Here is a 27,152-nt window from a genome sequence, read left to right as displayed (position 1 = left end):
TCTGATTTTTGAGTACTGAGTCTAAATCCAGTGAATAATGAAATTACTTGTAAAATGAAATCAGCTTACAAGTTTATAAAAGCATGTTTATAAATGAAAGAGTGTAGAAAATGAGTGCGTACCGCATATTAAAGCAAGCACAATTTCCTGAAAACTTATTTTTACACCCATACACACCCTATGTCACCTATGTGTATGGGTGTAAAATACTCATGTATTTCTTAGTGAAAATCCAATTCCAAGTTTACAGACTGTATAACACTAGTATCGGAAATGACTGATCATCCAAGCAGTGTCCACTGAGAGCCAGAGCACTGCTGGATCTCCCAGACTGGAGAAAAATAAGAGTGATTCCACCCCAAAAAAGCAGGAAGATTTTACTGTTTTTAAAAGGTAGCAACTTTGTTTTCTCTTGATGCATCTTATCAAGAAGGGACCAAATTCAATGTAAAACATCATAACATCACTGAAAACAACATATGTATTAGAGACACAACAAAGCTCCACAATACACATCCTCATTTTAGAGTGAGTAACAAAAGCTCAGTGGCCAAACCGAGTCACAGCTCTCTGAATTGGAAATGTTAACCATCCCATTCTCTGCAGTTGCCACAGAAAGCCATGATAGTTCACAGGAGCAGTGTCACTTTTCTCTTTCCTCAGCTGTTGCAGCTAACAAAAGCACTAAGCAGTAGCTAGCATTTATTTGAGTATATCCTACATGCTGGCCCCATGACAACAGCCTTCACATTTCAATCCTCACAATTGCTCTACAGAGAAAAATTCCCATTTGTCAGAGTGGAAACCAACTGGAGTGATTACGTAACTTTCTAAAGCCATACAACTGATAAGCTGGGGTGCTGTGTGCTGTGCTGTGTCGCTTCGGTCGTGTCTGACTCTTTGCGACCCTACGGACTATAGCCAGCCAAGGTCGATAAGCTGTAGTGACAGGATTCATATCAGGTATGCTGAGCTCCAGAGCCTGAGCTTTTTGCCACAGTAACACCCTGCAGAAAGAGTTTACTGCCAAAGATCAGACACAGAGCCTACCTAGGCCTCTCACTGCTGAAGACACAGGCCCGGCCCTCAGGAAAGGGTGGCATCAGGTCACAGTGCAGAACGTGATGCACATAAACAGACGTTATCTTCTCAGAGGTTGTTCTAGCTTAAGTTGAAAACTATGAGTACAAAACAAGGCAAGACTCTTTACTGGTAAACAACTAATGAACAATTACAGTTGACACAATTACAAGTGACACCAATTGCAACCCAAAATAGTATCAAGATCTAATATATCTATCTCCTTGGAGTCAATAACAACACATTTCTCCAAACTCACGAGCAATGTTAGAATCCATGCAATATCACAATCTGCAATTCCACAAATCCCATTATACCACAGACTATCATAATTACTGAAATTAACTACTAAACTATGAGAACTTCCACTTTCACCCAATTTCCAAAGCCCTGTCAAAACAACACTTTTGAAATCAGGCAACACTGCTGCAACCAACATCTCTTTGCATATACTTAATTTCAAATTATCAACCACGGACACGACTCAAAAATCATCAGTTTGCTATCACTAAACAATTCCACTGGTCCTATGACCCAGTCATGACACAGAAATAACACGTTTTAATCATATCCAGTGACTAATTCTGCCAACAAATCTGAAAAATAAAAATAAGTTTTTGCAAAAATATACACAGTTCCAGCTCTTTAAGAACTGACGGGAAAGCATGGAAGAATTAACAGTTTTCTGTCTTCTTTTGACAGTTCAAACGGAAAGAACTAGGAAGATTAAGCATTCTTAACTGGAAGTCTTGCTCTTTCACAACTGCTACTTTTTTTTAAATGGTAATGCTAACACAGTAAAATTCAAGCAGTTCTAAAGACTTATACATGAACATAAATCTTTCCCACATCTGACCACATGATCTCCCCACCTCAACCCCACTCCCCAAACCCTGCTACTGGTCTCCTGTGTACCCTGCTGGAGTCACCTGGAACACATAAACATACACTCACACACAAGCATGCACGCACACTCCATCCTGTGTGTCCTTTCCATTCCTCTCCCTCTTGTTATGCTAAAATGGCAGAAAACTATACAAGATCTTTTCTGCGTCCATGTTTTTTCATTTAAATGCATCTTTGAGAAGATCTTAAAAATACTAGAAAGTTATAAACATCAAATCTAAGCAAAATCTGTATAGAAACAGTACACACAAAACATCTCTCACCAGGTGTTGAAACTGGTGACCTCTGCTGGCAGGACATATAGAAGTCCAAGGTCAAAGAAGTAAAAAGGGTCTGTTAGTTTTTGCACAAGAATAGGAAAGTTATTGGCATTTCCTTGATACAGCAACAGGTTTCACTCCAAACCCCAGTTTAAGATCTCCAAATATATATTTGCTTACTAAGGAAAACAGACAAAGGTGATTTAGGGAAAATACATCACTTAAGTGGGTGAAAAATTTTCAAGTATACTGCGTTATACATTTTAAAATAAAAGATGACAAAAAACATTGATACAGCTATAAATAGCATCTAAAAATTTACACACGATAAATTTTATCCTATAAAATAATAATCATACAGAAAATGAAAAAATATTAAGGAAATTCATTCATTATCTATTCCCATTACCTTATTTCACAAACCCAAAGTAGATGACCCAATTGCCTTACACTGCCAGTTAATGACATCTGACAATCGCAAAATGGAAATGGAACAAAATTAGTACACACTCTACCCAATTAGCCTGTTCAAATTAAGGGGAAAGCATAAAACACCTCTCCCTAACCCTTAAGTTGTGCTCTATTAGCAGTTGAAGGTAACCACCAAAATATGCTGCTGCTGCTGCTGCTGCTGCTAAGTCGCTTCAGTCATGTCCAACTCTGTGGGACCCCATAGACGGCAGCCCACCAGGCTCCCCCGTCCCTCGGATTCTCCAGGCAAGAAACTGTTAAAATCTGGCAAGGTGTTTGCTTACACTAATGTCAAATACTTCCTATTTATTATTCTATGTAAGATGTAGATTTTTCAGTTCTCCAATATACTAAGAAAATTTAATCTCTCCAAAAAAAAATCACAAAATTAAATTACAAAAATCTCAGAATTTTAATATAAGAATTGATTGTTTAAGTATCGGTAGAATGAAAGAGCAAACTTTAGGAAGCATTTCATCTTATGGTCTTATAACTTTCTGGAAGCTAAATGACTTACCCATATAACTATGGTTTTGCAAAAAAAAGCAAAAAATTCACTTAATATTGAATCCATGTTAAAATGCTATCCACCATTCAGGTACATAAGCAGTTAAGAAGAAAAACACAAACAGCCACTAACAACCAAGGCACTGGTCACCTGGTTATGATGCCTATCGCTCAGGATACAACGCAGAAGGAAGGAAGGGGGAAGGGGAGGGAGGGAAAAGAGGAAAGCAAGGGTACCAACTTTGATCTCACACAAAATAAAGACGTAGACTGATATCTAGTCCTTAACAAATAAAAATTCTTCATTTTGTTTTAAATTACTTAAAAACTGAAAACCTCACCTTTGTTTAAAAATGAGAGTCCCTCATTTTTTGTGAAATTGAGAGTACAACTTCACATAAAAATAACATAAAGAAGACACTGGAATGACCATCTCTGACCCCTGACTGCCGTGTTTTCTTCTGTATTTTAAATTCTACCTCCTGAAAGAAATGTTCAGTTAAAGAAGGAAACAGGTGGCAAACTCCCCAGTTGAAACATTCAATACCTAGTCTTCCTCATTTATTCCTCAAGTTGGTCATTTCACATAAATATCTTCCTTAGCCCTCTGGAACTCTCCATTTACTGAAATGGAACTTCTGATCTTCCAGCATGACCCTTATGTCTGACTGAACTATTTCTGAGCTGTGAATCTAAGCTCTCATAAAGCAGGGTAACATTCAACTTATTTTGACACTGAAACCTTCTATCTTAAAACTCTATATCTTAAAAATTTCAAAAGGACGGAATACCAAGATAGTTGCCTTTAGAATAAATTACCCAGGTGGATTGGTACCTCTTTACCACAAAAAACTATTGAAGAGGGAATTTGTTGGTGGTCCAGTGGTTAAGACTCTGTACTTCCACCGAGGTGTCACAGGTTCAATCACTAGTTGGGTCCCTAAGGTCCCACATGTCGCATGGCCAAAAAAAAAGAAGGAAAACTATTGAAGAGAGATGGTCACAATGACATTCCTCTGGGAGACCGAACCCACTGACACTGTGTGATAGTTAACACATGCATTGTAACAGCTCAAATGGGATTCCAGTGTGGTCAGAAGGCTGTCACATATAGTGAGAGCTAAAAACATAATCTTATTTAGGCATACTACTGAGAAAACAATAAGCAAACAAAACTGACAATTAAAAAAAAAATCCAAAAATCTTAAGTTTCATAACAACTAACAAATATAATCGGATAAAGCCAATTTAGTGTGACATGATTCCCAACTAGACTAGGTTTTTCACCAGGACTGTGGCTACTATCCCAGGATTAAGAGAATAAAACTATCCTTTTTCATTTCACTCTAAATAATGACTAGGTTCTTTCTTTCCCCTTCCTTGTCAACACTGGCAACATCAAAATTCAAATCAATGGTTATGTGAGTGTAACTAAACTTTGAAGGCTTAATTCAAAAAGAAGCTTGACACAGTACCAAGAGTGAAACAGGACTGTCACTGTTCTTATTTAAACATGGGCCCTCACAGAAACAATCCATTTTATCATGAAGACAGTATAGTACAAAAGTCAAGAATTTTGCTACGTACTCTAAGGAAAATTGGAGAAGGAAATGGCAACCCATTCCAGTATTCTTGCCTGGAGAAACCCATGGACAGGAGTCCGGTGGGCTACAGTCCATGGGGTCACAAAGAGTAGGACACGACTGAGCGGCCAAGAAAAATGGTCCTTTCCTTCAAGAAATCTAATTGTAGTTGAGGCAATGTGACACATTCTCACAAAACAATATATAATTACAGAGTCTGCGACATTCATTAAAACCAATCCAATCTCAGAGGAAAAATAGCCTGAGTCAGGATGGCCAGAAAAAGCCTCAAGAAAGTGGGACTGAAACTAGGCTATAAAAAGGACAAAGGGAAGAATAGCACACGCAAAGGCAGAGTAGTGAGTATGACAAAACTGCAGTGTTTATTTGATAGACAAGCAGGAATCCCAGTTGGTGGAGTGGGAAATAAAGCTGAACAGGTCAGAATGGAGCCTTAAAAGCCAGACTTGAAGCGTATGAACTACATCCAGTTGGCAAAGGGAAGCCATTATGGGTTCTTCAGCAGGGGAACTGACATGATGAACCAATATTTAAATGAATTACACTGTCGGCAGTTAGAGAAGATAGAATGAAGAAGAAAGGCTGCCCAAAGCAACCGGCCAGAGAAGTAAAGCAATAACCCAGAAACCTAAACCCATTCATTCATTCCTTCCTTCACCGAGAAAAGAGACCGCTAGTTAAGAACACGACCTAGAAGTCAGACACACTGGGCTTAAGTCCCTCTCAGCACCCCTTCCTTGCTACCTGAGCCTTTGTTTCCAAGCAGTTGGTAATTAAAATAGCAGTCACTCTGTCACAAGTACCTGCCAAAGCACCTTTGTGGTCCAGACACATAGAATTCTAGTAGTAGTGAACACTACTGCTGAATTAAGAGTGACAAAAAATGGGAAGGGAAAATAAGGCTCAAGGATACGTCACAGAAACAGAACTTCCAACCAGAACTGTCTTGATAGCAGCTGAAAATGCAGAACACTAACACAGATAAAAGGTTGAGACTGAAGAAAACAATAACCTACTTAAAGTAATCACTCCAATTTAAAAAGCAGATTCGAGATGCTGCTGACCCATCCTCGAAAAATAAAATCTCTCTTTATTTAAAAAGAGTCAGAAAAGGTTTCAAATGGTTCAAGCAGACTTTAAAAGTCCAAGTCCAAGCAACAGAAGGACGGCAATAAAGACACACTGAAGACCCACCACTACCTACACTAACTGTGGAACTTGGTATTGCTTCCACTTAAGTGTTACAACCCAATCTCATTCTTCAAGTAAGCCTTACTGAAGTCACAACTTCAGAAGTAAATAAGTTATGCTATGTCAACTATTTTGCCCAAGAATTCAGGAAACAGAACTGCTAAATACTTTCTATGACATTATGCGCCTACTTAAATAACAAGTAAATAAAATCTAATGCAAAGAAACAAACTTCAAATCCAAAGCCGCCATCATCCTGAACACCTTACATTTCCATAATGCTTATTTGTCAGCTACTGCTCTCAGCAACTTACACATACTTTTTTTATAGTCAAGGTAACCTGATGGCTCAGCAGTAAAGAATCCTCCTGCCAATGCAAGAGAAACAGGGAAGATCCCCCGGAGGAGGAAATGGCAATTCATTTCCTTCCATGTATTCTCACCTGGGGAATCCCACGGACAGAGGAGCCTGGCAGGTTACAGTCCATGGGGTCCCAAAAGAGTCAGACATGACTTAGCAACTAAATTCAGCAATAGCTGATTTACATTGTTGTGCTAATTTCTACTGTACAGCAAGTGTCTCAATTATACACACACACATATTTTTATACATATATTCTTTTCCACTATGATTTATTCCACGAGGTTGGCTACAGTTCCCTGTGCTATACAGTAGTTCGTGGTGTATCCATTCTAAATGTAATAGTTTGCATCTACCATCCCCAAACTCTCAGCCCATCCGTTTCCTTCCCCCTCCTTCCTGGCAGCCACTAGTCTGTTCTCCGTGTCTGAAAGTCTGTTTCTGTTTTGTAGTTAATCCATTTGTACCATATTTTAGATTTCACGTATATCATATGGTATTTACCTTTCTCTTTGACTTACTCCACTTAGAATGATAATCTCTAGTTGTATCACATATATAATTCTCTTGATCTGCTCAACTCTATGGAGCTGACTGACCCACTACACAGAGGAGCAAACTAAGACACAGTGGAGTTGCTCCCACCAGGCAATAAAATTACTAAGGGATGAAGCCCGAGTCTGAAGCTGGGGAGTTCACCTTGAGAACGCCTGACAGAATCTGTAAGCCTTACAAAAAGCCTTTTATGATTTTTCTTACACGAGTTTTCAGAAATATGTGCTCTGAAGATCTGCTTTTCCTTCTTAAGTATGGAATCACATTTCCTTATTTCTGCTGGCAGTATGTGGAGAGGCTACATCACCGCAGTGAATCTTAAAGTCGGAAACATGGCAGTGGACAAAAAGATTACATCTTATTATTAATAAACAGTTCTAGAGCGTTAAGCCAATGATACGTGAGCCTTATGAATTTCATTTATCTACACAATGACTTGACCCAGTTAGTAGCAACCCCAACTATAGAATTATAAACTTCATTAAAAACAGTAGTTTTTCAAAGGGTATCTACACACAAGACTGACAAAACTTAGGCCTAGCTAAAGTCATCTAGAAAGAAAATGGACTAGGGCTCAAAGGTTTGAATACTAGTGCATCATTTGATCCTTTTGTGGCCTTGAACAAGTAAATTAACTTATCTTCACCTCACTGTTTTACCATCCACAAACACCACCCAACTCAGGATTAGACTGGGGTATGAATGAGATAGCAAAGCACCTCACACCTTTCCTAGAGTACAGCCCAAGCAGAGTTCCTTTCCTTGGACTCTTGCTAGTAGGGCTATTAATTGTACTCTTAGGGAGTCCAAGCCCAGAGGTGGTGAACAGTAAACGTCTCCAGCATAGCCTCTCTCACATAGGTTTTTTAACTAAAGTATCTCTTGGCAATAGAATAGGATATACCACCACGTGGTCTCCAAACCAGACCATATTCTCACCAGTTGTTTACTACACAGCCCTGGGGTCCTAGCCTTTCTGTACTATGAGGGTGTGAAAATAACTCGATGTTCGCTGCCTTTTTTTTTTTTTGCATGTTAGTGACTTACACTATAAATGTCATTTGAAATGAGTTAAATTCCATGTACTAGAAAAATATAAAGTCGCAGACAGTGCCAATATTTCTGCCATCTCCCTCCCCTGACTTACAACTATTCACATTCTTCTCAATTCTTTTTCTACAAATAACACAGAAAATGAATAAATCCAACAAATTATGTCTTCCTCAAAATGTGTCGTCAGAAATTCTTTGTAGTAATAACTGCTATAGTAAATTGGAGATGAATCCCTTTATCAGCTACTCATTTGACAAGGTTGTACTTGTATTTCATTGCTATATATGAACAGATATATGTGTTCAACAGGTTGTCATTCAAAAGCTCCATTAGTCTCATCTCTTATCAGTAACCCCTATGTTTATAGTAATTCTGCCCTTTCTGCATATTAGCCTGAAAGGTTCCCAGTACACACGAAGCAGTTAACTTCTTTTTCTCCTCCTGGGCATGTTATCATGGTAATCATGATAAATCTTATGTTGAAAACAAACCTAACAAAGATCTCTGAACATGTGCAAAAAAGTTATTAAAATATTCAACACTTCTTTGAAACAACCAATGAAAAAAATAGAACCTTCACAAGGTGCCATTCCATTTACCACCGGTGTTCCCCATATTAACAACCAAAGCTGGTACACGTTGGAATTAAAAAAAACCTCTTATAAAACTAATGGTGAGCCTTGCAACAATTTTTATGCCATTAACAAATAATTAAGCTCCTTAACAGTAAGAAAAACTTTTTCCTTGTACATATTGTTTTCATACCCAATTCGGTTCAGTGCTTTGCCCTCTAGGTCTGCTTCTAACAGCTCAAATGGCAAAAAGAAGTAGTCGTTTACGGATTTAATGGTTGTGATTACATATATCACATGGTGCCAGACAGCAGAACTGGGGTGAAAAAATATATATTCCAAAGAAGCAGGCAAACCTCGATTTAAGAGCAAAAAGTATAAACACGAATCACAAGCCTAACCACTCTCGGGCATATTTTCTGCTGCCCCTCCTCCACAGGTAAACGCTAACTATTTCTAGAACGGCGCTCAACGATAATTTCCGAAGCTTGCTTGCGATGAACTCCCATGATACAACCCAACATACACACTGTTTTCATGGAGACAAAGCTGCCCTATTTCGCCAGACTATAAACTTATTAAAAGAGTGAGAACATACAGTCCCAGAAAGTCAAGATACTAAAATACACCAATGCAGCATGAGTCTGATTTAACAAAAATGAAAATAAAGCACACTGGGAAAACCAAAAAGTCACTCACTGTATCTTCAGCTTGTAATCAGGATATTTATCACTTTCTTTGCCTTTTTTTTTTTTTTTAAAGTAAATGAAACCACCACCAGGGCCTCATATTATCTGACCAGATAAAGGAGTCTTTAGGAAAAAAGGGGGGAGGAAAATGATTACCTAATTATATGGGGGAGGGGGAATTAAACCATTCAGACTAAAAATAACCTACATTTCACCCACCATATTTTATGAGCAAGCTTGTTTAGATCAGCAGAAGGGTCTTGCCTGGAAAACCAGAAAGCCAACAGTCAACTTCCCTCAGTCAACTATAAATCATATAGGCACTAAAACTCTTCACCTTGGTGCCCGCATAGTCCACCGTTTTAAGCAAACTCCAGACACTGAGAAAAATATAGTTTTTAACTTGGTTCCAACACTTTAATCATTCTTAATCACCACATTATTTTCGAGAATATCATTAGATAAGCTAAGAACGGGAGCATTTTTTAAAAGCCATTATAACTCCAAATTTTACATGAAACACACCATTTTCACAACCCAAATGTATTCCCGGTTGCCCCTGCAAAGTGATGCCTATTTCAGCAAATTAGGAACTTCCAAAAATACTGAACACGCTCACACACGCATGGCTTCCCTCGAGCTGCCATTTCAGATTAATATTTCACTGAAATAAAAGTCTGCTTCTGTTCAAAAAATGACATCGGTTGCAAAGAGGAAGTTACCGAGAAACCACCCTCACAACGTGGCCTTTACACTGTCAGAAAATAATGTGACTCTGAGCCACCCAAAACTTACCAGGAAGCTAGCAATAACTTTGCCAATTCTACACTTCTGAACCCAACTTCAAAGAGGCTCTATCAAATGCCTCCTCAAGACGCTAAAAAGCTCTAAGTTAGAAATAAACACGTCCCGGAGCGCGGCCCTGCGGCCGCGCGCCCCTCCCCCGCCCGGGCCGCGCGCCCCGACAACCGCCCGCCGCCCCCCGCACGCCGGCCGGGGTCGCCGCGCCGGGGCCGGGGCCGGGGCCGCGCCGGGGGAGGGGCGCGGGCTCCCATCGCCGCCCGAGGTTTCGCCAAAACGGCGTGCACCGAAGCCCTCTCCCCTGCTAAAAATAGGCTATAAAGGAGTCGGCCTCATGATGGCTCCTTGATTCAATTTGCTGCAAATTCTTTCCTGAAAGCCTCCCCCCACGGACACATACACACACACCACACACAAAAAGGGGGTGGAAATGCACGAAGGGCGGCAGAGGGGGAGCAGGCCGACGTGCACATTTTCGGGGACAACAACATAATAAGGGTGAGGATCCCCCGGGACCAGGAAAGGGTAGGGGGTGGGCAGGCACGTGAGCATTTCAGAGAAGCCTGGGAGAGCAAAAAGGGGGGATGGGGTACCCTAAATGCCGCCCTCCGCCCCTCCCCCACCCAACCCCCAGCTCCCCGAAGGGCCAAGTTGAAAAATGCAGGCTCCACTGGCGCCCATCCCCCCCCCCGGCCCCGCGGCCCGGCGCCCCCCGGACCACCGCGGCCCGCGCCCCCCGCCCCGGCCCGCGCGGCCGCCCCCAGCGCGGGGTCCGGCCCCCGGCGCTTACCTGGAAACGGTGGCCTCCGACGCCGCTCCCCCCTCCCGGGAATGCAGGCACAAGGAAATTCCCCTCCTCGCCGCCGCCGCCGCCGCCACCTCCAACCACCCCCAAAATAACCCCTCCGGGGGGTGAGAGGCAATTATAACCCCGGCGAGCGGCGGGCGCGGGGGATGGGCGCGCGCGGGCGGGGGCGGGGAGCGCGGCGCGGGTCCCCGGGTGGCGAGCGGAGGTGCTCCCGCCGCGGGGGGAGGGGCGGGGGCGCACGCGGCCGGCGGCGGGGGGGGCGGCGCGCGGGGGAAGGGCGCGGGCGCGGAGAGGAATTGAGGCAGAAGGTAAAAGCTGTTACTAAGGGAAAGAGCCAAACGGTTCGGAGCAGCCAACGGCTCAGACACTCAACACTGGGGAGAGAGGAATGGGGACCAGCCAGGCACAAATGAGCTCGCGAGGCCCGCGGCGGCGGCGGCGGCGGCCGCGCAGCAAAACAAACCCGAGCGGCCTGCGCCGGGCGGGCGCGCGGGGGAGGGGCCGGCGGGGGAGGGGCGCGGCGGACGCGGGGCGGCGGCGGCGGCGGCGGCGCGGCGGGGGGGCCTCCGCCGGCCCCGCGCCTCTGCCTCCCGCCCGCCGCGGCGGCGCTGGGGGCTGGGCGGGGGCGGCGCGGGCGTTTAAAAGGAAAGCGAGCCCCGCGGGCGCTCGCAGGCGCCGCCGGGCCCCCGGCCGCCCCGCCCCCGCCGCCGCGCGCGCCGCCGGGTGCGGGGCGGCCCCGGGCCGGGTGGGGGCGGGGAGGCCGGCGAGGCCGCGGCGTGGGGTCAGGGGCGGCCTGGCCCCGCGCGCACCCGGGCAGCGCGGCGCGGCCGGCTCACGCACGCGGTGAGCATGTGCGGAGAGCGCAGCGCAGGCATCATATGGACATTTGTTTGGGAAAGGAGCTGCTCGCACCTTTGTGTGCATAAATACATATGTTTCTCGGAAGCCTACCTGGAAAAGTGCTTTATCTGTAATAAGCGATTTTCAAAATGTGATCCAGAGCACCGGCTCTGTGGAGAAAACACGCGCACACAAGAAAAGGGTTTTGATACTAAACACAAAGCTGTAATTGAAGTGTTTATGCCCAAATGTACTGTGAATTAAACATATGGTGGTATTTATCGTCTGGTGGGTCTGTTTGAAAGGTTTTGTCGATCAGTTCTCGTTTTACAAAAATAAAATAATGTAACTAAATGTTTGCTAAACATACATACCTCTACGGCAGCATCGACAGTAGAAGTTTATTCACTGTGTCTACTTTTTGCATGTGTGTAGCTCATCAAGGCGGTTTATAGATTATAACTTAGATGAGTGATCATGTAACAATATTGATGAGGGCAGCGGGTTATTTTTTAAAAGGGTGGCACTTCACAGGTTTGAAACAAATGTGTTCGGTGTAAGGTCCTCAAAAAGCAGAGCTTGGGGTTTTCTAGGACCTTTGTATAAGCCTAAGGTATCATAAAAGCAGCTTACTCCTTTAAGATTTGGCCTGAAAGAAACCTTTTTTGTTTATATTTTCAGTTACTGCTGTCTTCAAAGTAAAATAACATTTTGCAGCCTTTTTAAAAGGTTAAGGGGTTCTGTTTTCCTACTTTTGTACTTTCATATTTGGAAATTGGGGTAGTCAATATTGTAAAGCAATGGTAGTTTCCTCTCAGTATCAGAGACCTAAATTCTCACACCAAAAAAAAAGTTCATTAAAACTAACTTTTGCACATCTGGACTCTGGGTGGCCTAATAAGCTCAGTGATGAGACAGGTGCCCTTTTTTGGCCAAAGTCAAAGGCTCTTGCCCCTGTTGATTTCTTGGAGTAGCTGCTGGAGGCCTTTCCAGACCTTCGAGTGTTAGGGGGATGGGTGGGGTGGGCAGGAAAACCATCAGAGGAGAGGGAGTGAGATTGGAAACTCCCGCCCAACCACCAGAAAGTGTTCAAAGCCTCTCTGTGGTTTGTCCTTAGAACTATTTTCATATATGAAAGAGGGAATGTTAGATTAAACAATGTCATCCGATGGGAATTTAGATAACTGCAGGTTTCCAAAACACTGTATTGAGTGTACAGGGAAACAGCACAAAGAGAGCTGGTTTTGCATCAGAAAGATTCTGAAGCTCAGACTGACTGACTGCAGAACTAGCACCTTTTGCAAAGGCGCTTTTCAGAAGTAATGAAAATATAATATTTTACTTTTTTTGTCAATATTTGCAGTGACATACATATAAATGTCAGTAAGCATAATCTTCTATTCAATTAGCTATCTCAGTACAACTAGGGTTCATTATCTGAGCCACCCAGTGAAACACATCTATCAGCCTAGCTTGTTTTTGAAGTTTCACATTGTGCCACCGTGCGTGGGTCCTGTTCAGGCAGTAGCTACTGGAAAATCAAACCACCCATCTAGTGAATGAGGACTCCTCACACTGTTTCTTGACAGGGTCATCTCCAAACCGGGGATCCTAGACTTACCTTCCCTTGAAATGACCTCATTCCCTCCCTTCACAAGGGGAGGGCCCACCCTGCCTCAGGTCCCTAGGGTCCAGGGCTTCCAGCCTGAAATTCTTAGCCCCTACACCAAGTTGCTGTCTTTCCTAACAGAAATTCCTAAATTGTTATTATCACATCAGTAATAATAATCATTTGTTTGTGTCCTTGAAGTTTATAAAGCATTTCTGTGCATAAATGACTTCATTTGAATATCATGAGAATAGTCACCAAAGGTGGGGACCTGTGCCATAAACTTGTTCCAGTAAAGTGAACTTCCTCCCCTGTGCTCACTGCAGACAGACTTGAAGTGACCTTTGGACAAATAAAAGCACCCAATGTGGAAAAGCCTTGGTTCTCCCTGTGAAGGGGTTTTAAGGGAGGCTTAGGGGCTTTCCCGGTGGCTCAGTGATAAAGGAGTCTGCCTGCAACGCAGGAGACACTGGTTCAATCCCTGGGTCCGGAAGATCCCCTGGAGGAGGAAATGGCAACCCACTCCAGTATTCTTGCCTGGAGAATCCCATGGACAGAGGAGCCTGGCAGGCTACAGTACATGAGTAGACCCAATTTAGCAACGAAACAACAATCCCTTTGACTTCTATATTCCAGAACCTATCTGATATGATAAACATTGTGGCTTCAACATGAAATACTCAGATAAATGAGCCACCATACAAAGGTCACATGTATTGTTACCTCCACCCACTAATCATTCCAACACATGTAGTATACCAGATCAGAGGCCTCACCAATATGCAATAATTTGGCAAGAGAGCAGCAACAACAAAGAAGTAACTATTGTTACCAATTTCCAGTACTTTGTCCTAATCTAAAAGCTGTCCTTATGCTTTGAATATAAATGTTAATGTGTTTCTAAAAAAGAGAAATTATTGTTACTAAGAAATTTTAAAGCGAAGAGGCATATTATTAAGAAGTTCTCTTGAACTTTCTAGCTAACTTCTCAACAAAGAAAAACCTGGGGCCAGTAACTGTTACCAGAAGTTACATGTTTGTTATAAAATGACTAAACAAATCTTGACTTGTTTTATTTCAGTAATATTACACCCAGGGGGTGTGGTATGGCAAGAGAGCCTACACCTTTGCAACTTTCATCACTCTGGAAATAGAACATTTTAAAATTAAAGTGGTTTAATACCAGAACTATAGGATCTCATTACTATATTTTTAAAGCCACCGTGATGTTTTAAGTTGTTTACGTGAGCTGATTTATGTAATTAAAATATTCAAAACAAACTTAAAAGCATGAAAAAGACATCTAATACCAAAAATACCATCCTGGCACTGTAACTCTTTTTCGTATTCTTACTCACCCGGGAACTCAGTGGCTTTGTGTCTGCAGCATTTACCCTCAAGCGTCTCTCTGGCACCCTGTGATATATTTCTGTTTCACTATGATTCAGTTTGTGCAATTCGTTGTGGCTCTTCCAGTGATCAGGGTTTGCCATCCACAGCAATGCACATCTCAGACATGCATCTCAGGATCTCAGCATACAAGTTCCTTTTCCCCATCTGTGCTTAGCACACGACGTGTGACCTTTCCTCATCAGTGTGAACCTTGTCAGTTTTCCATGACTCTGTGACCTGATTTCATTACAACAATGAACTTTACTTGGTAGTCTTCATTTAAATTACAAAAGCGACACACAACCATCCTACAAGTATTTATGCCTCTCAGATAATGGAAATAGCAGGTCGTATCCTGCCTTTGTGATTAGTCAGAATAGAAAACCAACCACACACAGAGCATACTGCTGTACCCATCACTTACTTACACTGACCAGCCATGTGCTTCCTTGTGCAGTGATCAAGGCCTCACATTATGTTGATGGTTTTACTATTCATTCAACAAACTTTTATTGAATGTTTAGTGTACATTGCATTGTTCAAGAAGTTGTTTACAGTAAACCAAACACAGCCCCTGTACCCTCATGGAATTTATGGTCCAGTCCAGTCAGGAGGGGGTTGGGAGGACAGATTTCAAAAAATACATGCGCTTCCCAGGTGGCACTAGTGGTAAAGAACCCCCCTGCCAATGCGGGAGACATAAGAGACGCAGGTTCGACCGCTCGGTCAGGAAGATCCCTGGAGAAGGAATGGCAACCCACTCCAGTATTCTTGCCTGGGTAATCCCATGGACAGAGGAGCCTGACAGGTTACAGTCCATGGAGTCACAAAGAGTCAGACACCACTGAAGTAACAGCATGGCACACATATTAGGGTATAGTTTGACTTGCATAACAAAGGCAATATAAAAAATGGTTTAAACAAGATAAAAATTTATTCTCTAACGTGGCCATTCCAATGCAAGCTTTACAGAACTGGTAATGTAAAAAGAACCCAGTTTGTTCTACTAGCTCAACACATATCTTCTTACTGGTTGCCTAACTTAGCTTTTCTGGCTCTGCCATCACATTCCAGTGCCAGTCACTGGGCTCTTTCAAGACTTGTCCTGGCAGTTGTGCTTATCACTTCCACTCAGACTCACTTGGCCAGAACTTGGGCATATGACCATAACTAAGTGCTAGTATGGAGAAGGCAATGGCAACCCACTCCAGTGTTCTTGCCTGGAGAATCCCAGGGACGGGGGAGCCTGGTGGGCTGCCGTCTATGGGGTCGCACAGAGTCGGACACGACTGACGCGACTTAGCAGCAGCAGCAGCAGCAAGTGCTAGTAAGTCAGGTAGATGACAGGCACCAAACTTAAATAAAAGAAGATGGGAAGATGGTCGGGACCATATATTAGTTTAGATGGGGCTTTTAGAGGAGGCTGCTCAGTTAGGGGGACCGGTGAGCAGGAAACAAAATTGGGGTGTGAGTGGGCAAAAGCAGAAAAAGGAGGAGGGGATATCAAATACAAGAGGGTAAGAAGGTAAAAGTCTCAGTCATGCGACTCTTTGCGGCCCCATGGACTGTAGCCTGCCAGGCTCATCTGTACATGGTATTCTCCAGGCCAGAATCCTGGAGTGTGTAGCTGTTCCCTTTTCCAGGGGATCTTCCCAACCCAGGGACTAAACTCAGGTCTCCTGCACTGCAAGAAGATTCTTTACCTTCTGGGCCACCAGGGAAGCAAATACAAAAGAACAGAGGCAAAAGCTGTATTTTAGGGATAAAAATGATGCCAGTGAGCCAAGCAGTGGCCAAAGAGGGAGTTAGGAAGCAGATATGAAGGTCTTTTTCTTTTCATGAGCTGGAAAGCCATCAGAAGGTTTTGAGTAGAGAAATAACTTGATCCAACTTCTCTTTTATTCTGGGCAGTGTCAAATGCAGTTGTGCAACAGTGGAAAGGGGACAACCGGTTAGGGACTAATGTAGAAATCCCACTGAGAGGGTGGCACATGGGGAATGGTGGCAAGACCTGGTTAAAAGATGCTAAACTCTGTGTACATTTTATTTATTTTTAATTGGAGGATAATTGCTTTACAATGGTGTGTTGGTTTCTAACAACAATGTGAATCAATTATAAGGATACATATATCCCTCCCTTTTGAGCCTCCCTCCCACCCCTCTAGGTCGCCACTCTGTGTGTATTTTATTTAATTTTTAAAATTATTTATATTTAATTTATTTTATTTTTTGACTATGCTGGGTCTTCATTGCTGCATGGGCTTTCTCTAGTTGTGGCAAGCAGGGGCTACTCTTCATTGTGGTGTGCAGGCTTCTCATTGCAGTGGCTTCTCTTGTGGCAGAGCACAGGCTCTAGGGCTCACAGGCTTCAGCAGTTGCAGCGCATGGGCTCAGTAATTGCAGCCCCCAGGCTCTAGAACACAGGCTCAGTAGTTGTGGTACACAGACTTAGTTGCTCTAGAGCATGTGGGATCTTCCCAAGTCAGGGATCGAACTCACGTCTCCTATATTGACAGTCAGATTCTTTACCACTGAGCCACCAGGGAAGCCCTCTGTGTACATTTTAAACAAGCATCAGGAAATATACTTGTGGCATGAGAGAGAAACACAAGAGTCAAAGATAATTCTGAGATTATAGACCAAATAAGTAGAAGAATGGAATGGCCATTTATCAAGATAAAAGAGGCTGGGAGAGGAAAAAGTTTATGAGGGAAAAATTAAGACTTTTGCATTAGAGTTTGATGTGCTGATCAGACATCCCCATGAAGACATCAAATAGGCAGCCAGAGACACAAGTCCAGTGTTCAGAGGAGGGATCAGAGCTGAAAAACATCATGTTGGGACTCATCAGTTAAGTAAGGATATTTGAAATCATAGATCTGGATACAACTGGCTAGAGAGTAAGTGTAGGCAAAGAAGAGCTCTCTATTATCTTATACTGTCTCTGGCCCCAAATATTTCCCCTGCTCTTGATAGGCTCAGAAGCCTAAACATATTTTATCACTGGTGGATGTAAGGTGACACTGTATCTGGACAAGGACATTGTTGAAAAGAAACCACAGATCATATTAATGGCTACCAGTTACTGAAGCTTGTTGCTTGTTACCAAGCACTTTTATCTTTGCTGTCACTAATTTTCTCAAAAAACCTGGAGAGGTAAATAATATTGTTATCTCAGTTTGACTCATGAGGAAACTAAAGTAACAAGACCAAATAGCTTATGGAAGTTCATGTGCCAAATGGCAAAACAAGAATTTGCACTTGAGGCTGTCTGACAGCCCAGTCTGCTCTTCCACAGAGTGAAACTAAGCAGGTCACGGCAAGAAAGTGCAAGTCCTTCCATGAATGGAGAAGAGAGAAATGTAAAGTGGAAAAAAAGAGAAACTGCTTGAGGGAGGAACCACATCTTAATCTCAGTTATGTGACCCACAGTTTCTAGATTAGAGTCTCCAAAAATTATTTACTGAATGCTGTGGTTATAATCAATCAACTGCATTCACTCATTTGCCCTCTGAGCTGTTAATATTAGTCCATCTACACAAGGAAGGAAGGATTACATAAGGAAGACCTTTGTGCCACTTACTCCCTGCCTCTCACCACCACCTCCCCTGCCTCCACTTGGCAATTTAGGTGTGGACTGTTCTTAAAGACAGATTTTGTGGGCAAAGAAGGCAGTATGCAATAATTCAGTTTCCTTCATTACAAATGTGAAAACCTAGCTTTCTTTTAAGCTTTCAATTTCAAGTTCCATATCTAAGTCTCTCTTTTAAGTGAATGTTTACAATTTAGTTAATTAAATTCCTTTGAATTATTAAGCTGCATTTATACATTTAATATATTCAATCTTTTAAAAATACTTTATTACTCAACAAACAAAAGAATCACAAGTCATGCTCATAAATATGATAAATTAATTATAAAATAGGATGAATCTTGTTCTTTTGAATATTACAAAAATACGGATTTAATAAACTTCTCATATCTTTTCACTAGAAATCACAAATCTCAAACAATGACAGAGCTTAGGGAGATAGTTTAAACTGACATCTCAAGGATAACCTGTTAAGCATTCTAAAATGTCAAATTATCTTAAACATTATAAATGTTTACAAGACCAAACACAAATACGCACAAATTATTTCTAAGCATAGAATAAAAAATTTACTTTAGTAGACTTGAAAAGTTTAAGTAAGTAATAAGATACTTCTCTCTTTGTTTAACTTGATGATTTACTGGGACTAAAACAAACATACTTTAAATAAAAATATTCTACTGGTCCAGGTGAGTTAGGATGAGTGGTTAATCGTCCTAAGAGGTTCTGGCTGGATATGTAGACATCAGGGTAGCATTTCTCATAGCTGATAAAACATACTGAACCCTCCGTAATGCCAGTCAATGGGAATAACAAATTATTGCCTGCAAATGGCTAGTGGTCTTGCCACCATTCCTGTTCACAGATTCTGCCTCATCTATTTCTTCCAAGTTATTTGTATTTGTGCCCCTACTGCTGGATTGGAGCTAGTGGTAAAGAACCTGCCTGCCAATGCAGAAGACATAAGAGACACAAGTTTGATCCCTGGGTCAGGAAGATCCCCTGGAAGAGGAAATGGCAACCCACTCCTGTATTTTTGCCTGGGAAATCCCAAGGACAGCAGAGCCTGGCAGGCTACAGTCCATGGGATCACAAAGAGTTGGACACAACTGAGCAACTGAACACAAAGCACAAAGCACTGCTAGACTGCTGACAAACCTAGCTGAATTCAACCAATTTATATACTATTTCATTCTGAACTTTATTGTTTTTCATCTCTGATGAAACTACAATTCTTATAGAAATTAACTGTGCACTCTCTCATGTCTGTGACTGGCTCTGCAGTTCTGAACACACCACACACGAACACACATCTTCAATATAGCTAGTGGAAAGTGAGCAGCCTTCACTTTATAAGAATATGCCAAATGCCTTCATGTAAAGATTTCTCAAACTGTGTTCCATTCATTGCGGACACATCACGTGTGGTATAGTGAATAAAAGGGTCAACATTTTAAAAGTTTGGGAAATCTCACATGTTAAAATATCTTCTAGATGTTTGCAACGTTCATTAGCATATTAAAGACTGAGAAACTTTGCAGTATGAAAATCTTATAAACCCACTGAACCCCCTTTATAAAGACATATCTTTCGAAGTCTTGCCAGGCTAGCATTCTGTGAAACATACCTGGTAAATAGTGTTCAATTTGGTAAAATATCTTTAATTCTTGATCTTTTATTTTTTGACTTTTTGGAGATTCTAGCTTAGATATACAACTAAATGGACTTCCTAATACTTCCTTAGGGTTTCCCAGGTGGCTCAGTGGTAAAGAATCCATCTGCAAATGCAGCTGATGCAGGAGACATAGGTTCAATCCCTGGGTCAGGAAGATCCCCTGGAGGAGGAAATGGCAACCCCCTCCAGTATTCTTGCTTGTAGAATCCCAAGGACAGAGGAGCTTGGGCTACAGTCTGTGGGGTCACAAAGATTTGGACATGACTGAGTGACTGAGCACGTGCAATACTTCTTTTCCCCTAAACTTATCCCACCCTGCCATAGACAGAATTCAACAGTTGCAGCTCTTCCCCACAGGGGAAACTGCTCTCCCAGGGGAAAAAGGCAAGAGAAACTGTGTGTCCTGTGGCAAGTCCCCTCCAAAGAGAGAGGGGAAGTCCCTGAGTACCTTGTACTCACTCACTTCCTTCCCACAGGCTTGAAAGTCACAGACCTTTGCAAAGACTCAAAGAATGCCTCCCGAGGCAAAGGCGCCCCCATCCTTCTTCAGTTTTTGACATTGCGATCTTCTTTGAGCAACACAAAGGGAAGATTGTGAATGCCAGTACCAGGTTATTGTTGAGTCAAATAAAATGTACTTGATTTTAGACACATTTATTGATAGGAATAACCACCACAGGGCTAGGTGAAAGGTCAGAGGGACCGTGTTCTAGATTGCAGTTCCACTTAAGTTGTGTGTAATCTTAGACAAAGCATCAACCAGCTCAGCTTCCTCATTAATAAAAAGGGAGGACGTGAACAGCATTGTCCCAGAGTCAGGATTCAAAACATTTCTCAGCCACTTCTGGCCACACAACATCATCCTGCCAACTGGCAGCCTCACAGCCTATCTCCATCACTCAGTCAACATCTATCAGTGCTACCATGTGCCAGCTATTTCACAGGGCTGACGCATGCATCTAATTAAATAATGTTTGCGAAAGCGGATCACAGCCTCCTTCCAAAAGCAAAGTATTTTTAGTCATTATTATTCTGTGTAATAAAAGGTATAAAGAATAAGAGAGATGAGAAGCTTCTTAGACACGTCTCACGTGTTTCTCCACCTTGCCTATCCCCTTAGGGGCAGCAAGATTAACTCTGAGAACAGAAGTCACTTCAAGCAATAGCCAGAGGAAGTGGAGACCTGGGCCAAGACCAGCCCGAGACACGGCTTAACCTCAGAACATCAAACAGTAGTGAGAGCGAGCATGTTGTTACCATGTGTTCAAAACCATTTTATGCAGATTAACATTTAATCCTGGCCATACCTGGATGAATGTGTGTGTGTGTGTGTGTGTGTGTGTGCGCGCACGTGTGATCAGCCCTGTTCTACTGTTTGCGACCCCATAGACTGTAGCTCACCAGGCTCCTCTGTCTATGGAATTTCCCAGGCAAGAATACTGAAGTGGGTTGCCATTTCCTCCTCCAGGGCACCTTCCTGATCCAGGGATTGAACCTGCATCTCTTGTGTCTCCTGCATTGACAGGAAGCTTCTCTCCCACTCCTTGCCCTAGGAAGCCCAGCTGGATGAATGAGGAGCTATTATTATCCCCTGTCCAAAGATGAGGAAACCGAATCACTGGCTGATTCAGGGACTTGCCTGAGGTTCCCTAGCTTGTAAATGTCAGCACTGGATTTTCTTTTAGGCAGATGAGTTCATGTCCTTAACCACGACTCCACACAGGGGTGGGGCTGGGGGAGAACTGCAGCTGCCAGAGAGCATTCTGGGTCACAAGCCACACCTGGAGGTCCTGGGAGGCCTGAGAGAGGACATCTCAGGAGCAGACATCTCCACAGCTCTTACAGGGAAGACACGAGACCCTCGGTCTCCAGAAGCTCCTGGCTGGCAGGAACCCTTGCCCACAGGCACTGAGAACTGGGGCACCCACAGCCTGAGGAGGGCCTGCTCTGGGGTGGAAGTCACGAGGTGGAAGTCAGGGAAGGAGGCAGGAAGAAAGGCGGGCAGGAAGCAGACTGCAGCCCTCCGTCCAGCTGGGGAAAAGCAGCCAGGTCAATGGGTTTGCCTTTGGGTGGGAGGATTAGCTCTACTGAGTAAATACACCTGGAGCTGAGGGCTGGGCCGGGACTTCCTCCTCCTGAGGAGTCAGAGACGAGTTACAGAGGAGTGAGGGCAAAGAAAGGGCCCTGGCACGCTGGCAAGCTGGGGACCAAACTTACTGTAAAGGGCGAGATAGTAACTATCTAGCCCTTAGGCTTTGTGGGTCAGGTTCTTTGTCCCTCCCACCTCTCCCCCTGCAACCCCCAACCTTTCAAAAAGGTATACACAGTTCCTAGCCCCAGGCTGTGACTGGATTTGATCTGCAGGTTACAGTTTGCCAACCCTTACTCTGGACTTCCCTCATGGCTCAGACGGTAAAGAATCCATCTGCGATGGAGGAGACCTGGGTTCCACCCTTGACTGGAGAATATCCCCTGGAGAAGGGCATGGCCACCCAGTCCAGTATCCTTACCTGAAGAATTCCATGGACAAAAGAGCCTGGTGGTCTAGGGTCCATGGGATCACAAAGAGTCGAACACAACAGGGCAACCAACATGTTCACTTTCTTCTTTCAGCCCTCACTCTAAATAAATCATCAGTAAACCTCATGTTTTACCTGAGTCTGACCCTGCCCTCCTCTCCAAAATTGGCCATTGACCTTGAACTAGGAACCTCCAAAGAGTTGGAGGGACCCTGCTTGGACCTTATTCAAGGAGTTGGATGAGGAAAAGGCCATAGGATTCTAATTCTGGTGATGCTTCATGAGTGAGGTATGTTCCTCTGAGGTGCCTCAGGACTAACTCTTTTTGGCCACCTGAAGGTTTGCTCTTATGCCATGCACAGATGCACATGTGAGCAACTCTGCAAGAGTTATGTTCCAGGCCACATTCCATTTGAGAAGTGATGCCTGAGACAATATTGCAGCGCAATGATACTTGGTATTATTGTATTTCAGGGAAAATGAAGTAGCCACCTTTCCCTCTTTACCCCAAAATGGAATGTCCCAATGTTTTTGAGAAGAACCTGACCTTAGCAGGAAGAGACTGTACCTTTAAGTTATCTTGGCTCTCGGTCACAATGTCTCCTTTGAAGAGCCCAGCTATGCAATAAGGAAGTTCAGGTGTAAAAACAAGCTGATTTACACATTTTGCTCTTAGAGGGGCAGCTCATTGTCCTGCCATCTGCCCGAAACTGTGTCATACCTAGACACAAAATAGTCTTCTCTTCCCACCTTGAAGTTGAGCTAAAGCTATTCTTAACTAACACAAAGGCAGAGGGTTTTTTTTTTTTTTTGGCTCTGCTGGCTCTTCACTACTGTGTGCAGGCTTTACCTAGTTTTGGTGAATGGGGACTGCTCTCTAGTTGCAATGCCCAAGCTTAGTTGTGGCCCCACAGCATGTGGAATCTTTCTGGACCAGGTAGAAGACCTTTTGAGCTGTGGGCAGCAAATGTAGGGTCCCTCCTCAGACTCCCCCACTGCCCATCCCTCACCCTAGTCAGCCTACAGGGCCATACCTTCTACCAATAAGGGTAGCAGGGTGAGAACATTGAGAAGTATTTTAAAAAGAGAATTATAAAACACATCCAAAATATAGAAAATGGATTTCTTTAATCTTTTAAAAATATGAGATCAGGATGATAGTAATAAATAAGATTCATGCCCACACCCTTACAATTTCTTAAGACTAATCAGTTTGTGGTAAAAATTGTTTTCTAAAGCATATAATCTTAGATATATCTCTGTATATAGACATATACATATAGCTAAATCCCTGATTAATAGAGGAAATATTTGAGGTAATATAATGTTATAGAAATTCCAGTATTGTCTTATGTCATGTTTGTGTTTGGTAAATATGTTAAACACTACAGCTTGATTTAATGTAAAACAGGTACATCATAACACACAAGCAAAAGTATATAAAAGGCCCACTATAACCAAAGTGTTTAATAAATTGTATTTTGTTATTTTTCTCAGATATATGTCAAGAAATGGTAAAGTGCCAAGAAAAGCAGGAATGGTATTTAGGGTTCTGGCTAGCTTTGGACTTGAATTTAAGTTTTCAACCTGAAGGTTCCTGAAAATGTGTGCTTTAAAGATGATGCTGGTATCTAGAACAGATATTCCAATCAACACACGTATACACACATACACCTCCACACACACATGCACCCCAACACGTACACACACACACACACACACACACACACACACGAGGGAGGCAAGAAAAGAAGTATTTCGGGAGAGGGCAGGGATTCTTATATGTGAAGATTATTTCCTTGAACCACGGTCCTGTGATTCAGCATTCATAAAATAAATTGTTTACAATTTGAGCAAACTAACCTCAGGTTCCTGGAGGGCTAAAGAAAATGGCTTGTGGGGGCTAATAAGAAGTAGGGGCTGGAACAAGTGTGTGGAGCCTTTGTTATGTTCCAAGGGGTTGACTGTCCATAGAAGGCTTACAAACCACTATTTATGACTCACCTCTTCACCCACACTTCTTCTCCAAGCTCTTAATACCACTTAGGTCTTCTTGTGTTATCCTAGGACTTTAATTCCACAGTTCAGTTCAGTTCAGTTCATTTCAGTTGCTCAGTCATGTCTGACTCTTTGTGACCCCCTGAACTGCAGCATGCCAGGCCTCCCTGTCCATCACCAACTCCCGGAGTCCATCCAAATGCACGTCCATCGAGTCAGTGATGCCATCCAACCATCTCATCCTCTGTCGTCCCCTTCTCCTCCTGCCCTCAATCTTTCCCAGCATCAGGATCTTTTCAAATGAGTCAGCTCTTCGCATCAGGTGGCCAAAGTACTGGAGTTTCAGCTTCAACATCAGTCCTCCCAGTGAACACCCAGGACTGATCTCCTTTAGGATGGACTGAGTGGCTGATGACTTGGTTGTCGCTGAGGGGGCCTTATGTGCCCCCAGCCTCTCCTGGTCTCAGAACAAGCTTCTAGCTAAGTTCAGCCCTTGTTCTCTTTTCCTTCAGTTCAGGGCACAAAAGAACTGAAACTTGGCTTGGTTGCTACAGGTCCAAATACTTTCTCAGATCTAACCAGTGACACCTACTTCATCCAGTTGCATTTCATCTCAGACCCCTGGCACGGAGGCCAGGCCACCAACCTGCCTTGAGCCTTCTCCAACACCACAGTTCAAAATCATCAATTCTTCGGCACTCAACTTTCTTTGTAGTCCAACTCTCATATCCATACATGACCACTGGAAAAACCATAACCTTGACTAGACGGACCTTTGTTGGCAAAGTAATGTCTCTGTTTTTGACTATGCTATCTAGGTTGGTCATAACTTTCTTTCCAAGGAGTAAGCGTCTTTTAATTTCATGGCTGCAACCACCATCTGCAGTGATTTTGGAGCCCCCCAAAAAATAGAGTCAGTCACTGTTTTCACTGTTTCCCCATCTATTTGCTATGAAGGGATGGGACCAGATGCCATGATCTTCGTTTTCTGAATGTTGAGCTTCAAGCCAACTTTTTCACTCTCCTCTTTCACTTTCATCAAGAGGCTCTTTAGTTCCTCTTCACATTCTGCCATAAGGGTGGTGTCATCTGCATATCTGAGGTTATTGATGTTTCTCCCAGCAAACTTGATTCCAGCTTGTGCTTCTTCCAGCCCAGCGTTCCTCATGATGTACTCTGCATATAAGTTAAATAAGCTGGGTGACAATATACAACCTTGACGTACTCCTTTTCCTATTTGGAACCAGTCTGTTGTTCCATGTCCAGTTCTAACTGTTGCTTCCTGACCTGCATACAGGTTTCTCAAGAGGCAGGTCAGGTGGTCTGGTATTCCCATCTCTTTCAGAATGTTCCACAGTCTATTGTGATCCACACAGTCAAAGGCTTTGGCATAGTCAATAAAGCAGAAATAGATATTTTTCTGGAACTCTCTTGCTTTTTCTATGATCCAGAGGATGTTGGCAATTTGATCTCTGGTTCCTCTGCCTTTTCTAAAACCAGCTTGAACATCTGGAAGTTCATGGTTCACGTATTGCTGAAGCCTGGCTTGGAGAATTTTGAGCATGACTTTACTAGCGTGTGAGATGAGTGCAATTGTGTGGTAGTTTGAGCATTCTTTGGCATTGCCTTTCTTTGGGATTAGAATGAAAAGTGACCTTTTCCAGTCCTGTGACCACTGCTGAGTTTTCCAAATTTGCTTGCATATTGAGTGCAGCACTTTCACAGCATCATCTTTCAAGATTTGAAATAGCTCAACTGGAATTCCATCACCTCCACTAGCTTTGTTCGTAGTGATGCTTTCTAAGGCCCACTTGACTTCACGTTCCAGGATGTCTGGCTCTAGGTCAGTGATCACACCATTGTGATTATCTGGGTCATGAAAATCTTTTTTGTACAGTTCTGTGTTTTCTTGCCACCTCTTCTTAATATCCTCTGCTTCTGTTAGGTCCCTACCATTTCTGTCCTTTATGGAGCCCATCTTTGCATGAAATGTTCCCTTGGTGTCTCTAATTTTCTTGAAGAGATCTCTAGTCTTTCCCATTCTATTGTTTTCCTCTATTTCTTTACACTGATTGCTGAGGAAGGCTTTCTTATCTCTCCTTGCTGTTCTTTGAAACTGCATTCAAATGGGTATATCTTTCCTTTTCTCCTTTGGTTTTCACTTCCCTTCTTTTCACAGCTATTTGTAAGGCTTCCTCAGACAGCTTTTTTACATTTCTTTTTCTTGGGATGGTCTTGATTCCTGTCTCCTGTATAATGTCACGAATCTCCATCCACAGTTCTTCAGGCACTCTGTCTATCAGATCTCATCCCTTAAATCTATTTCTCACTTCCACTGTATAGTCATAAGGGATTTGATTTAGGTCATACCTGAATGGTCTAGTGGTTTTCTCCACTTTCTTCAATCTCAGTCTTCATTTGGCAATAAGGAGTTCATGATCCTAGGATTTTAATTCCATGGCTTCCTACTGCTCTCCAATCACTGCCTTCTCTGTGTGTGGGGACCCTGAGAAGGGCTGACTAAGGCATCGTAGTCGAGGGTGCCTTTCACCCACACTGACCTAGATTCTTCTGAGTGGCTGAAGACTTGGTTGTCGCTGAGGGGGCCTTATGTGCCCCCAGCCTCTCCTGGTCTCAGAACAAGCTTCTAGCTAGGCTCAGGCCTTGTT

General features: G+C 43.1%; 1 protein-coding gene and 1 long non-coding RNA gene across 5 annotated transcripts in view; one reads left to right on the top strand and one right to left on the bottom strand.

Moving 5' to 3' along the window:
* TBL1XR1 (TBL1X/Y related 1) overlaps positions 1–11,263 on the bottom strand; it is a 183,913-nt gene extending 172,650 nt beyond the window's left edge. Inside the window, exon 1 of one of the 4 annotated variants that reach the window (XM_088839002.1) lies at positions 10,841–11,263. The gene's annotated coding sequence lies outside the window, so the exon portion shown is untranslated. Of the gene's footprint in view, positions 1–10,044; positions 10,088–10,840 lie in introns of those variants that run through there. The other 3 variants (XM_088839000.1, XM_088839015.1, XM_088839011.1) reach the window with 3 other exon arrangements.
* The window catches only part of LOC148778815 (uncharacterized), a 668,381-nt gene continuing 651,704 nt past the window's right edge, over positions 10,476–27,152 (top strand). Inside the window, exon 1 of the long non-coding RNA XR_016038095.1 lies at positions 10,476–10,548. This is a non-coding gene — a long non-coding RNA (uncharacterized LOC148778815). The remainder of the gene's footprint in view (positions 10,549–27,152) is intronic.

This window comes from Moschus berezovskii, chromosome 1 (genome assembly GCF_049115385.1).
Source record: "Moschus berezovskii isolate FMDL1 chromosome 1, NW_MosBer_1.0, whole genome shotgun sequence".
Taxonomy (NCBI): domain Eukaryota; kingdom Metazoa; phylum Chordata; class Mammalia; order Artiodactyla; family Moschidae; genus Moschus; species Moschus berezovskii.
This window is presented reverse-complemented; position numbering and strand designations above follow the sequence as displayed.